The sequence below is a fragment of the Mus caroli genome, unplaced genomic scaffold, assembly GCF_978045245.1.
Source record: "Mus caroli unplaced genomic scaffold, Mus_caroli_1 scaffold_5, whole genome shotgun sequence".
Classification (NCBI taxonomy): domain Eukaryota; kingdom Metazoa; phylum Chordata; class Mammalia; order Rodentia; family Muridae; genus Mus; species Mus caroli.
Window position 1 is genome coordinate 121804148 of NW_028227260.1, and position 14821 is coordinate 121818968.

At 42.6% G+C, this 14821-nt stretch overlaps 1 protein-coding gene across 2 annotated transcripts in view; it reads left to right on the forward strand.

Annotated features, from left to right (window-relative positions):
* Window positions 1-905: 905 nt before the first annotated feature.
* The window catches only part of Stag2 (STAG2 cohesin complex component), a 130810-nt gene continuing 116894 nt past the window's right edge, over window positions 906-14821 (forward strand). For both annotated transcript variants that reach the window (XM_029473466.2, XM_029473471.2), the window contains exon 1: window positions 906-1040. The gene's annotated coding sequence lies outside the window, so the exon portion shown is untranslated. The remainder of the gene's footprint in view (window positions 1041-14821) is intronic.

Consider the following 14821-nt stretch of genomic DNA (forward strand, 5'->3'; position numbering starts at 1 on the left):
CGGGCGAAGAGAGCTTGCGGCCGACCGGGAGGGAGTCGAGAAGGCCGGGCGCTCCGGGACCGGGCCGCGGCCTCGTAGGGGGCCCCGCGCGGGGCAGCGAGCGAGCGAGTGGCCGTGTCCGGGCGGGGAGCGAGCCAGCGTCGCCCCGGTCCCGCGTCACCCCCTGCCTGTCCTCTCCGTCCCCAAGTCGCTACCCCAACACTTCCAAGGAACTTGCAGTCGCCCCCTGCGTCCCCTCCCCGCCTCCCTCCTCCCGGAGCCGCTTTTTTAGCGCAGGACGCTCCCTTCCCACTCCCCTCGCTGGAAGGTTGTCCCTTCGCCTCCCTCGCCCAAGTCTCCCCCGGGGACCTCGGCGGAGGGGGCTCCCCCCCCCACGGGTGGCCCAAAATGGAGAACGCGCAGCGGCGCAAGATGGAGGCTCGGCGCCTCCGCGTAGCCTGCTCGCTCGCTTCCTCTCCTCCCGGGGCCTCTTAAGCAGCCCGTGGAGGGGGACGAGAGCCCCCCAGACTGGAGGTGGGGTGGGGGTGCCATCCCTAGCCGGGATTCGGGGGGAACGGGTGGAGAAGAAAGGGGCAAACCCGGGGAGGCCACGGCCCGGTGGCGTGTGGTGGCGGGGAGGGGGGGTGGTGGTGGCGGTGGGAGAGCGCGCCGTGGTGGTGCGGGGAAGGAAGCGAGCAAGATGGTGGTGCTGGGAACCCGGGGGGAGGGGAGGCCGAGCGGGCTCGTTTGTGTCTATTTGGGCCTCGGACCGAGGGAGGCGAGGGAAAATCTACTCTGCTCACACCCCTCCCTCGTCCCCCCTCCCCTCTCCCTTCCCCTCCTTGCCTCCCTCCCTCCTCTCCCCTCCCTCCCCTCCCTCCCCTCCCTCTCTCCCTCCCTCCCTCCCTCTCTTCCTCCCTTCCTAGAGAGGGAACAACATTCATGTGACGGGCCCCTCGGCTTCTCTCCCCCGCCCCATCATCTCCAGCGCGTGGTGGGGGAACTGCTTGGGCAAAGCGGTTGGCATCGATCTCTCCATCCTTCCCGAGGCCCCGACTTCGGTCAGTTTTCTTAGGGCACCAATTTTCGAAATCGTTTGGGGTCCGGCGGCGTCGGTCCCCAGCGCGTAGAGCTTGCCCCGAAGGGGGCCCTGCCTGCCTGGCATGGGCGGAGGGGGGGGAAGGGCGGGAGTGGAAGGCTGTTTGTTGGGGGGTTTTGGCGCCACTTTTGTTTTAGTTTTAGTGCTGCTTTTTCGTTCCCACCCCCACCCGCACTGTCTTTCTCAAGGCACGAACTGAGCTGATCCTTGCCCCAGGTAGGCAGCCTCTGTTTTCCCTCCACACTTTTATTCTTGCTTGAGGGCGACTTTCTCTTTTCTTCTCTCACGTATCCGGAGATCTGTGGACTACAATTTTAGGAGAAAAAGGGTCGGCTGGGCCATGGGAGAGAGAAGGTGTGGGAAACAGCATCAAGTAGTTCCGCAAAACTTTGAGCCCCGTTCCCATTTTCCTCTGGCCTAGAATTGTAAACGTATTGTTGATTTCGGCCTTTTTTTCCCCCTTTCCCTCCCGCCGCGACAATGTCTTGTTTTGCCTTTAGTTTTGATTTTTTTTATTATTATTTTTTTGATAAACCGCTGTACTTTCGGCATTTAGTTTCTTCTCCTTGGTGTTATATGTCGTTTTATTTTTAATCCTCAACGGTAATGGGTTCTCGTGTGATTTTTTTTTTTTCGGGTTTTGGTGCTCGACTTGAATTTTTAATATTGCATTAGTAGTTTCATCCGGTCTGGGAGACTTTCTCCTCCGTGGCCTAGGATGTTTTTTTATGTTGTTGCCTACTCCCTCCCTCTCCCTCCTCCTTTCTTCTGTATGTAGTTTTTAAATTGGGGGTCGTGTTTTTTGATTTAATGATTATTTCCAGCTTCTATGCTATGTATATCAGAAACTTTTGATCTGTGGGGCTAGGTTTAAGTAAAGGAGACGCTTGTGTTGGTTTGCAATGGTTCCTTAAAATGCGCGGGCCGCCTCCTCCTCGACCCTGGTAAAACCCCATCTTCCCTTCACACTGGAGTGTAAATTCCGTACCCCCTTTCTCCCACGGACCGCCGTATTTCACAGCAGCCACACCCTGTATATATGTCTCTGTGGATTGGACTCATTATCAGCTTAATTTAGTGACTTAAACCACCATGATGGGACTTGCTTAAGCACGAAGCTTCTTTTCCTGTTTGGTCCTGGTGGTTAGTGTCGAAAGAGGAATAATCGAGGTTTCTTAATGAAACCTAGTGCGGTCCAAGCATTGCCTTTTTTTCTGTTGTCTTTTTTCCTACTCCGGGCTGTTGGCGGTGTCAGCACCGCTGCTGGGGGCGGGGGGTGGAGGGGAGAAAGAGTCGGGTTACCGAAGTGCGTCATTCCTGGCTCTAGCAGGGCCTGCTCGGGAGCTTGCTGGTGTTTGTTACTGTCCTCGCAGCACTTTCCTGCCAACCTTCTCTCTCTGCGTATTGGTTAGGAGCAAAAGCAGGAGGCGGTCTCCTAATTCTGTCTGGAGCCCAGTGCGTTGCGTTTAAGGGTATATGTGAACTTATTATGCTTTTTTTTTTTTTTTTTTGATGGCCATGGAAAGTGGATACATTTCTGTTTAACAACATGCAATTCAGGTAGTTTGGTCTTGCTTTCATATCATATATTTCTCAATGAACGGTGGGGTTAATTTTGAGCATTTTAAACCACTTACATCAAAATGCCTGGTTTTCTTTCTCTGTTGATATCAATCTATAATTAGGGATCAGAAGGACCAGTTAAGGCAGAAGTGTTCAGTGGTTTTTCAAGTGGTTGAATTGTAATTTCATGACACATTGTGTTAAATCCGTCTGTTTTTTTCCGTTTTCGGATGAAGTGCGTGAATTCCTGCTAATTAGAAATATTTAAGTTAATTTCACCTCACATTTCTATTTATCCTTTTAAAATATAAAATGTACTCATTGAGTAGTAAATGTGGTTATTTCAATATTTTTTACTGAATTTTTTGACATTGCTATCTAGGAGTTGGGCAGGGTGCTTCTACAGTAACACTGTAAGATTTTTGACTTTTTAGCATGGTACTTTGATACTTTTGTTGCCTTGATGTTATCCTCAGTGTCCTTAGTGAGTACCGGCCCTCCATTCTCTTTCAAGATAGGGAGAGTAGGAGGCCAGAGATGAAAGGAGTGGTGGCCGCCAGTTGATTATTGTGGCTGGATGAGTTCAGAAGGGCTCATTGGTAACTTATTCTACTCTGCTGTTTGCTTGACAATTTCTGTAGTTGAGAAAAAAGAATTTGGAAGAGAGATTTCAAAGTCTTTACATTTTGGTGTGTTGACTTCTTTATATTTACTTAAGTTATTTACACGGAAACTTAGGCTTGTGTGTAGGAAATTACATAATGCCTAGCATACCAAGTTTCGAAAATATTTGAACAAGCCCTGCAGGGAAAACAACATAAATTCTTACAGATAAGACTTAAAATGGAACAGTCTGAACGTGCTGGGCTTCTGCTTTCCTTTTGATTGTTTTTTTTTTTAATAGGAAATTCCATTTGTCTATTTAACAACTTGTTCTTGGTGTGTGTTTCATTAAGTTGGAGCTGCTGTGAGTCAGTAGGAGAGGGATTTACTATTAATAGGAGGGGCTTTGGCAGCCGAGTAAGTGACAGTGAAGGGATTGGGGTGCCACAGGGAACATTCCAGGAGGAAGCTTGACATGGCTGAATTCAGCTTCAGTGTTTGCTGTTTAATGACTAGGTCTAGAGGTGGATTGGAAAAGGAATGGACTAACTAGCCATTTCTTCCCATTGTGAAGTACTGTAGTATTAAAAGGTATTCGAGACAGACAGGGTAGAGAGGGTTCTTTTTTTAAAAATCAATAGGAAATTGAGTATTTACATTTAAAATGATGTACCCTCCCCAACAGTCCCCTCTTCTAACTACTTGAAAGTTGATAGGAAAAACTATTTCATTGTTTTCCTTTAAGAACATTTTTTCATATTGCCATCAGCAGTAAAAGTACAATTAAAAATAAGACCCTTGATCTCCTTTAATTAGTATATTTGCTCCTAGAGTCCAAGGTAAGTGCCTTGCTTTCTACAGTCTGGTATTCGGTGTCAAGCTTGTTTTGTTCCTCTGTTAGATGCCTTTTGAGTATGTGTTAAAGTTAGGAAAGGAATCCAAACCAATGAGTATTTTTATTTTTGTGTTGGTTTGGTAAAGTATATTCCCCAATATTACAATTATAGAAAAATTTTAACCCCAGTCAGGGAGCAAACATTTCTGAACTGTTATCATTATTTCACGCTCATTAGCTTTTACAAGGATATTAAGAGAAGTCAGCTTCCTGGCTTCAAATTTTTATTCCTATGCAAATATTCGTAAGTAGATGGTTAAAATGTGGCATCAGCTTTGATTTCTTGTGGTGATTCAATAACTAGCTACTAAACCAACAAATTAGGACTTTTGGCAGCACTGAAGTTGATTATGGATTTTTAAAGTCCAAATGTGAATACAATTTTAATGAAATTAAATTGAACATTTCTTTTATCATTTGTATGAGTAAAATTGGGGCTTAGCCTAGCATCAGGCTCAAATTTCTTTGGGAATACAGGGTTAGGGATGAAAATATGCCATTGTTACTTTAGCAATGTTTGATATTCTGCATGCCTAACATGTCATCACAGCCCTATTGGAATGCTGTAAACAGCATATAGCATTTTTACTTTGCTTTCAGTTCTTTATACTAGATAGAATACTTCAGTTTTTGATGCTGAAAGATTAATTTTGAAAGCAAACTGTATATTAAAATGTACAGTTTGCTATTTAGAGGAGCACTATTTTGGGAGTTGGGAGAATAAAATAGCAAAGGGATAGTCCCAGTTAACAATGCACTTTTAGTGTACTCCTAACTAGTTATCACTGTAGCTTGAAATATGATTGTTGGAGAATAAAAAAAGGAGCTATAGAGTTACAGTTTCAAGGTACTTTGCATTTTTTGTAGTTTTCTACATTTAATATTTATGCTCAGGGCTTTTTTGTTTATAGTTCCATACTGTTTTCCTGTATTTGTCTTTCACAGATTATAGGTTTTTTTTCATATTCTGGTGGCAATGACAGTGAAGAAATAAAATTCTCGGTTTGCTTTTCCTAAAGTGCATTTTTTTCATTAACTTAACCAATGCTCTATTTTCCAGTATAAGTATTATGGCTTTGTGGACTGGGTTTTGTGAATGATTTTTTTTTTAAAAAGAAAGGAATAGCTTTAATTTCGTTGGCAATCTCTTACCTGAAGATTTTCCTTTTGAATAGGGTCGTTAATACATAGTTTACTGTATTCTTTGATACTGAATAGTAGATACCAGGAGAGTTAGTGTTGCATAATGGCTCACACCTGTAATCTGAGCATTTGGGAGGCTGAGGTAGGAGGGTGCTGTAAATTTGAGGCGTGTTTTGGGATACTAGTATCAGATTAGCCTCAGACTACTTTGCAAGTTCTTATCTTGAGAGAACAGAGTTAGTTAAGAGCTTAATCAACTAGCTTTGTTCTCTCCCCAGAAAAGGTAGACACAATGGTCTCTTACCTTGTTTACTTTCAGACAGAGTCTCATTCTTTAGCCCACTTAGCTCTCAAATTTGTGATCCTCTTTGAGCCATTCTAGGGTTGGGATTACAGATATAATCAATCACACTTGGGAGGCAGAGGCAGGTGGATTTCTGAGTTCGAGGCCAGCCTGGTCTACAGACTCTCTATAGCCAGGGCTATACGGAGAAAGCCTGTCTGGAAAAACCGGAAACAAAATGAAACAGATATAATCACATGCCCCATTGAGGCATTTCTTTATCCCCTTGGGTTCCTTTTGAGTGTCAGAAAACATGTTTTATTATGAACCCTCTCATTTTTGCAAGATAGGTGTTGTTAGGTTTCTCTTTGCCTTGCCTTGCCTTGCCTTGCCTTGCCTTGCCTTGCCTTGCCTTGCCTTTGCCTTTGCCTTTCCCTTTCTTTCTTTCTTTCTTTCTTTCTTTCTTTCTTTCTTTCTTTCTTTCTTTCTTCCTCTTCCTCTTCCTCTTCCTCTTCCTCTTCCTCTTCCTCTTCCTCTTCCTCTTCCTCTTCCTCTTCCTCTTCCTCTTCCTCTTCCTCTTCCTCCTCCTCCTCCTCCTCCTCCTCCTCCTCCTCCTCCTCCTCCTTCTTCTTCTTCTTCTTCTTCTTCTTCTTCTTGTGTTTTGAGACAGGGTTTCTTTGTGTAGCCCTGGCTGTCCTGGAACTTTGTAGACCAGGCTACCCTCCAAACTCAGAGATCTGTCGGCCTCTGTCTCCAGAGAGCTGGGATTAAAGGCTTATACAATCACCATCCGGCTAAGATCTGTATACGCTAGTTTACAGATGAGGCAGTTGAAGTTCTAGGTGATAGTGACTCCCCAAATCACACCTTGATTGGCTTGACCTCAAATTCTTAATGTTTTCTGTGCTTGTTAAACTCAGATGTTTCTCCTAGGGACTTTAGGTCTACAATCCTCCTTGTTTTAATTTTATAAGATTACATATTCCATATGTAATACAAGATACAATAACAGATCTTTGTTCAGAGTCAGGTGAGTTGTTATAAGGTAGAATTCTTATATTGGAGCCATTGAGATGGCTGTGGGTGGGGACAACTTGCTCCTAAGGCTGCTGGCCTGTCTTCTGCCTCTGTAGCTGGCATGGTGGAAGGAGGTAATTGACCCTTGCAAGTTGTCCTCTGAATTTGTATACAGGCACAGTGGCATGCCCCATATGCTCCTCCCCACTCCCAAATTTTTGTTATTTATGTTATATTTGTCTAAGGGTTGTTTATGAGTTGTTCAGCTCATCAAGTGGTTAGATTTTAATTAAACATTTAGGGTTGGTGGCAGGAGAAATGGCGTAGAATAACCATTGTTCTTGCTAAGGACCCAGGTTGGGTTTCCAGCACTGATGGTGCTTCACCACCTTCTATAACCAGGGATTCTGACCTCTGAGGGCACTGGACATGCATGTGCTACATGTATATCCATGAAGGCACATAATATCCTAAATAAGTGAATTCAATTTTACAAAATAGGCTTAGCTAATAAGACTCTGCTTTGTTTCTAGAGAGGGATTTCCTTACCATTGCTTAATGATATTTTAAACATTCTTTCTTTATATACAGTTTTTGTTTCTATTTCAGTTCACATTCATTTCAGTTTACTTACCAAGTTTTATTTTTATTGAGTGATAAATAGTATCAATGCTTAGATTATTAGGTTTATTACTTATTAGTATCATGATCTGTTTCTTTTATTTTATTCTTTCCTGCTTTTAGAGTTTTAGAGTTTTCTTTAGAGTTTTCTCAGAAGAAATTCTAGATACTGGATTTAATGAAGATGAGATAGAACTCACCTGTATTAAATATTACATGGGTAATATGTCATGTATAATATATATGTATTGGTGCTTTCATGGCCATGAATTGGATTTATGTACTTTGTGTTGATCACCCACTTCAGCTCCATCGTGCATTAGATAATTTTTCCAGGTGATGAGTACTTTTCTTTTTTTTGGGAGGCGGTGCGTTTTTCAAGACAGTGTTTCTCTGTGACTCTGTGTAGCCCTGGCTGTCCTGGCACTAACTCTGTTGATCAGGCTGGCCTTGAACTCAGAAATCAGCCTGCCTCTGCCTCCCAAGTGCTGGGATTAAAGGTGTGTGCCACCACTGCCTGGCTGAGCACTTTTCCTCCCCCCCTCCCCCCCACTTCTTCTTCTTCTTTTTTTTTTTTTTTTCGAGACAGGATTTCTCTGTGTAGTCCTGGCTGTCCTGGAACTCACTTTGTAGACCAGGCTGGCCTCGAGCTCAGAAATCCACCCACCTCTGCCTCCCAAGTGCTGGGATTAAAGGCGTGTGCCACCACTGCCCGGCTGAGCACTTTTCTTTTACCTGGACTGTTTCAATATTGAGTATTTTTACCCACATTTCCTTTTTTTGTATTCAGTTAATACCAACAACTAGTGTTCCATGACAGAATTATAATCCAAGGTGTCCGTTCCATGCAAAAGGTTAAAAAAGGTAGTTAGGGTCCAGAAATGTTTACTCAAGTTTTCTGAATTGTATAGGTAATCCAAAGAACTTTGATTACAGGTGTTACTAGAATATTGAGACTTGATTGGACTATAAGCAGAGATTTATTTTCAGTTACTTTCTTGCTAAGAATTATGATATTGCCTTTGTAGACTTATGTATGATAAAATCTGACTACCATCGATAATGCCATTTCTCTGATAAATTGGTTAGTGTTGATTTCAGGCAGGTAGTGCTGCTGAGTTGTTTTAAAGAATTGAATGTGGATATTTAAATGCATACATAATTTTATTTGTAAGAAAGAATATTTTAGGAACATTTTTCATTACATAATTAAAAATCTTTTCTAAAAAGACATTGATAATAACTAATACTAACTAAACTATAATTTATATGCCACATACTATTATAAATACTTTATATGTATCATGACACTCAATTTTCACTAATCCTATGAGGTATTATAACAACATGATTCATTACCAAACTAGGAATACTTTTGAGAGTAAGAGGAAGCATTAATCAGACAGCATGCAGGGATAAGAGCATAAACTAGGACTGTCCCAGAGAAACTTAAGTAATGAGATCCTTTTCCAGAAGAGAAAACATATGCAGGCCTAGTAACTTTCTTGATTAGTAATTATTAAGAAGGAATTCCAAACCCCTATAGATCTCTATGAGTATGAAAGTGATTTAAATTACTTTAAATTGCTGGAATTGGAAAGTTTGGTTATTTTTATTCTTTGGGGTAAGTTTTTATTGGTACAGGGTCAGTAGTAAAAGACAAGATACCATGTTTTGTTTTTTTTAAACCCAGGGGAATTACCAGTACAAGGTTTGGAACTTATTAAAGTTTTTAACACTAGGGTGATTGTATATCTTAAATGTTGAAAAGCAACTTCTTTGATCTTTACCTAAGTAAAACAAGTCAAAACCACCAAGATAACAATATCTGAGTTTAGTTTTCTTATATGGTATTCACATCTCTATAATATTATTAAGAAATATGGATGGTATATTTCATGGGAGTCCCTCTGAGAAGACAGAAAAGAGAAGGGTATTTGGGACTAGGGAGAAATGGTATTAAAACCAAAGAAAATGTTCTAGTTTAGGGGTTTACCTAGGTTAAATTGTTCCTATAACATTATCTGATTGTTGGGACTTGGGGATATACAGGTGACACTTCAGTAACTAGTTTTCTTTGGGATGAGGGTGCATGGTGTTAAGTGGTAGAGCTGGTGAGTTAGCATTTATAAGGTACTTAATACCCCCCACCCCCAACTCCTCTTTTTCTATTGTGTGGGTTCTTCTTTCTCCCACCCTCTTTCCACCCTTTCAAAACTGTAACACTTGATGTAGGCGAGAAAAAGGATAAAAGACAGAGGGAAAGAGATCTCTGCATGAAGTCAGGGTTTGGAACTTGGACAGTGTTATTGTTAGACTACTTGCTGATTAGGGATCTACTTGCTGATTAGAGTTCCTTGGGGCAAGCTTGATCTTCTCTGTCAGGATCCCTAGTTTCTTCTTCTTGCTTATTTGCACATGAATGTTTAAGGAACTGAGACCAACAGCAAACAACAATAGCTTAAAAACCCACAACAACCAACCCCGCCTTTATTTATTTATTTATTTATTTATTTATTTATTTATTTATTTATTTATTTTGGTTTTTCGAGACAGGGTTTCTCTATAGCCCTGGCTGTCCTGTAACTTACTTTGTAGACCAGGCTGGCCTTGAACTCAGAAATCCGCCTGCCTCTGCCTCCCGAGTGCTGGGATTAAAGGCGTGCCCCACCATGCCGGGCTCACCCTACCATTTAAATACCATCTGAAAAAAGTCCCCAGAATTCCAAATGTCATACAATCACAGAAACTATCTGCAGCTGGCAAAGTCACGTCCCTGCTGGAGCATGAGACAAATCATAGTCAGCTGCTGCGGACAGTTGGAAGTAGCCCCATATCCCACACCTGATTAAAATGAAAATGCATTCCCATAATTTTTCTGTGTTTTTCAAAGGAACCAAAACTTCAGAAGTTTCACTATACCCCCCCAATCCCACCACTCCTTGCTTTTGTGATAGTTTTTACAGTTACTTTGTATTTCTGGATTGCTCATGAATGTGGTATTCTCCTTGCCAAATTAGTAAATGTGAATTCAAATGATTTTGGTATAGTTGTGGACTTACTGCATGTATTGTAAACTAAGGCATAGTTTTTATTGCTTGAGTATAGATGAGTAGTAGAAATCTGATTTTTTTTTTATGCTTAAAACTTTTTGGAGTGGGGTTGAACAGGGTCTCTCTATGTAGCTAGCCCTCACTGTTTTGGAAATTGATATGTAGTCTGGGCTTCCCTTGAACTCAGAGATCCTCTAGCCTCTGCCTCCCAGGTGCTGGGATTGAAGGCGTGCACCACCATATGAGATATGATCTTCAGAGGACTGTTTCCATAGTCATAGTTTAATATTTCATTGACCTTTTTTCATTAATTCATTTATTCACCCGATTGCACCCTCATGACCCCTCTTACGCTTTCCCTTCTCAGAGAATGGGAAGCCCCCTTGGGTACCATCTGTCCCTGGGAGGACATCAAGTCACAGTAGGACTAGGCATACCCTCCCACTGAGGCCAGACCAGGCAGTCCAGCTAGAGGCTGGGAATCCAATGGCAGGTTACAGAGTCAGAGACAGCCTCTGCTCCAATTGTTAGGGGACCCACATGAAGACCAAGCTGCATGCACATCTTGTTACAAATGTGTTGGGGGCCTAGGTCCAGCCCCTGCATGCTCTTTGGTTGGTGGTTCAGGACTGTTTTCTTCATTGCCCTTAACTAGGTCATTTTTGGAGGTTTTGTAGCTGTTAGTGACTTACCAATACGGTTAGTTACCACTTAAGAGTTCTGCATACTAAATTTGCTTAGTTAAAATTGTACAAGAAAACAACTGGAAGGAAGATTAAGTTTCTGATCAGATGAAGGAATTTGTGGACTACATTGTGGCCTGGAGGCAAAGATAACTTTTTGGGGGAGACTTTTGTGGTACTAGGGATTGAGTCCAGAGGCCAACACTACATAAGCTAGCTAGGCAAGTACTTTACTACTGATTTCTTGTCCCCAGCTCTTTATTGTGTTTTGACATCGACTATCCCCGAGTTGTCCACTAATTTGCCCATGCTGACCTCCAATTTGAGGGAAGGAGATCTATTGCAGGAGTTTAATGAAATTGTTTGAAGTGTATTGGCAATGGTAAAGGTGTAGTTCATAGATGATGGGGAGCTTCATGAACACTCTGAAATGTACAAGATTTTTTTTGAGACGGTTTCTCTGTAGTACTGGCTTTCCCGAAAGTCTGTAGACGAGGCTGGCCTGGAACTCAGAGATCCACCTGCCTCTGCCTCCTGAGTGCTTTGATTAAAGGCGTGCACCACCTCATTCAAGATGTATTTTTAAGGTGTATAAAATTAGTGCGCTTAAAAAACGCATTATTTTAAAAGCTTGAGTGTATAAAATTAATGCAGTGCACACCTTTAATCCCAGCACTCAGGAGGCAGAGGCAGGCGGATTTCTGAGTTTAAGGCCAGCCTGGTCTACAAAGTGAGTTCCAGGACAGCCAGGGCTACACAGAAACCCTGTCTCGAAAAAACAAAAAACAAAAACAAAAAAGCTTGAGTGTAGTCAGGCTGTGATGGCTGCTGCTATGTACACCTTTGATCCCAGCACCCCAGAGGCAGAGGCAGAGGTGCAGAGGCGCAGAGGCAGGTGGCTCTCTGAGTTAAGGCCAGCTTAGTCTACAGCTTGAGTTCCAGAACAGGGATACATGGAGAAAAAAATGTGTCTCAACAAACAAACAAACAAACAAAAAGCTCGACAGAAGTTTGATAGCACTGGGACCTGATGTATAATTTTTTTTTGTAGTGTTAAGAGATTGAACCTAGAGTCTCATGCATACAACACAAGATATGTGGGCTTTTCACCAAGTTCTGGTGACTTACTCTGTTCCCTTAATACTACTATTTTGGGCTTTCTCACAATTAAAGTGGATAAACGTGAGAGATGAAGTTTCACCATGTGTCTGTCCCTGGCTGGCTTGTAACTTACTCTTTAGAGCTCAGGGAGCCCTTTGCCCCTGCTTCCCTACTGCAGGATTGAAGGGCTTGGAAGTTCTTTAACAGCTTCTCTTGGCCTTGTAGTTGCTATATAGGTCTTTTTTTCAAGTTTATCTGGGTATGCAACCCATTTTGGCCTCAGTCCTGTGATCCTCCTGCCTCAGTTTCTCAAGTACCAGTCAATATTAGAATGTGTGTTACTTCTTGCTTTTTTTCTTGGTTTCCAGTGCTTGATACAGAATACAGGGCCTATTGTAGGCTAGGCCAGGGCCTCTTTGTGTGCTAGACTAATACTCTGACACTGAGCTATATCTTTAGCCCACAGTCAACACCGTTTTGGCATAGTATCCTTAATTTGAAATAGTGACAGTTATTAAAAATACAGCTTGCTATAAAAGTAGGAGAAAAGTAACAGATGCTAATGTTACCTTGAAATGACTCCCTTTAGTGGTTAATAAACTGAGTTCACCATTGTTCCTTCTAGCGTTTACTATTATCCAAAACTTTGAGGCCTTCCGATTGGTATTATGTTTCTGTGTTAAGGCAGAAAGAAGAAGAAGAAAAAAAAGTATTTGGGGGCTGGCGAGATAGCTCAGCGGGTAAGAGCACTGACTGATCTTCCACACTTCCGAAGGTCCCCAGTTCAAATCCCAGCAACTGCATGGTGGCTCACAACTACCTGTAGTGAGATCTGATGCCCTCTTCTGGCTCATCTGAAGACAGCTACAGAGTACTTATATATAATAATAAATAAATCTTTGTTAGTGGGTACCAATGACTTGGGTCTTTACTTGGGAGGCTGAGGCAAGAGGATTTTGTGAGCCTAGAAGTTTGAAGCTAGTTTGGGCAACAGAGCAGGACTGATTTAATTTTTTTTATCCCCTCCAGGCTTTCCCTGCTCACCAACCCACCCACTCCTGCTTCCTGGTCCTGGCATTCCCCGATACTGGGGCCTAGAGCCTTCACAGGACCAAGGGCTTCTCCCGTTGATGACTGACTAGGCCATCTTCTGCTACATATGCAACTAGAGACATGGGTCCCTCCATGTGTTTTCTTTGGTTGTTGGTTTAGTCCCAAGGAGCTCTGGGGGTTCTGTTTGGTTCATATTGCTGTTCCTCCTATAGGACTGCAAACCCCTTCAGCTCCTTGGGTACTTTCTCTAAGCTCCTTCATTGGGGGCCCTGTGATCCATCCAATAGCTGACTGTGAGCATCCACTTCTCTATTTGTCAGGCACTGGCAGAGCCTCTCAGGAGACAGTTTTATCAGGCTCCTGTCAGCAAGCACTTGTTGGCATCTGCAATAGTGACTGGGTTTGTTGGCTGTTTATGGGATGGATCCCCAGGTGGGGCAGTCTCTCGATGGTCATTCCTTCAGTCTCTGCTCCTAACTTTGTCTCTGTAACCCCTTCAAATGGAAAGTTAATACATTTAGGCTATGGTTTGGTGATTGTTTTGCTTTTTCCTTTTTCCCCCAGTTCTGGGAATTGAATGTGGGGCTTCATGTATACAAGAAAACCTTTAAACATTCTACCACTAAACTATATCCACACTTCTGCTCAATATCATCTTTTCTCAGCTTTACATATTGGGGTTGGAGAAAGGTTTCAGTGCTTAAGAACACTGCCTTGAAGGTTTCTGTCCCCAGCACCCACTCATGGTAGCTCATAATCTGGAACTCCAGTTCCAGAGGACCAGATGCTCCTCTCACCTCTGTGGGCACCAGGCATATGGTACACACTTATATGCAACTAAAGCATTCATAATCCCAGCACTCAGAAAGCAGAGGCAGGCTGCTTTATGGGAGTTTGAGGTCAGCATGGTCTACAGAGCTAGTTCCAGGACAGCCAGGGCTACACATGGAAATTCTGTCTTGAGAGAAACCAAAGATAAAATAAGTAAATATATCTGTATGAATGTTTTGCCTGCATCTATGTCTGTGCACCATGCACATGACTGGTGCCCATGGAATCCAGAAAAGAACATTGGATCCTTTGGAACTGGAGTTCTAGATGGTTGTGATCTACAATGTGGGTGCTGGGACTTGAACTTGGGTCCTCTGGAAGAATAACCAATTTTCTTAACTGCTGAGCCATCTCTCTAGTCCCTTGTTCTATTTTTGAGACAGGGTCTTATGTTACTCAGGCTGGCATTGAAATTGCTCTGTAGCTGAAGTTGCTTGGCACTCCTGTGGCTTACCTCCCAAGTGCTGGGATTGCAGCACACCTGCTTTTAAAGATAGAACAGTGAGGCTTTTAAAACTGGCTTTGAACCATTTTTGAGAGATAGAACCTACCTTTATCACTGAGATAGTTCCTCAGCCTTTTTGTATGTTAAATTTAACTTTAGTTTTTTGTAATGTTAGCTTGAAAGTTTTCCAAGTGTATTTAATACTAAATTCGATTTCAACATATTGTATATACATATATGATGATTTCTTAAAAATATTACACTTTTACACACACACTGGTTCTTCGCATCCCAAGGCCAGAAGGTGGTATTAGTTCTCCTAGAACTGGAGTTATAGAATGTTGTGAGTCACCATGCAGTTGCTGGGACTCAAACTCTGTCCTCTGAAGAGCAGCAAGTACTCTTAACAGCTGAGCCATCTGTCTAGCTCCTCAGATTCTTTCATTTTCAGA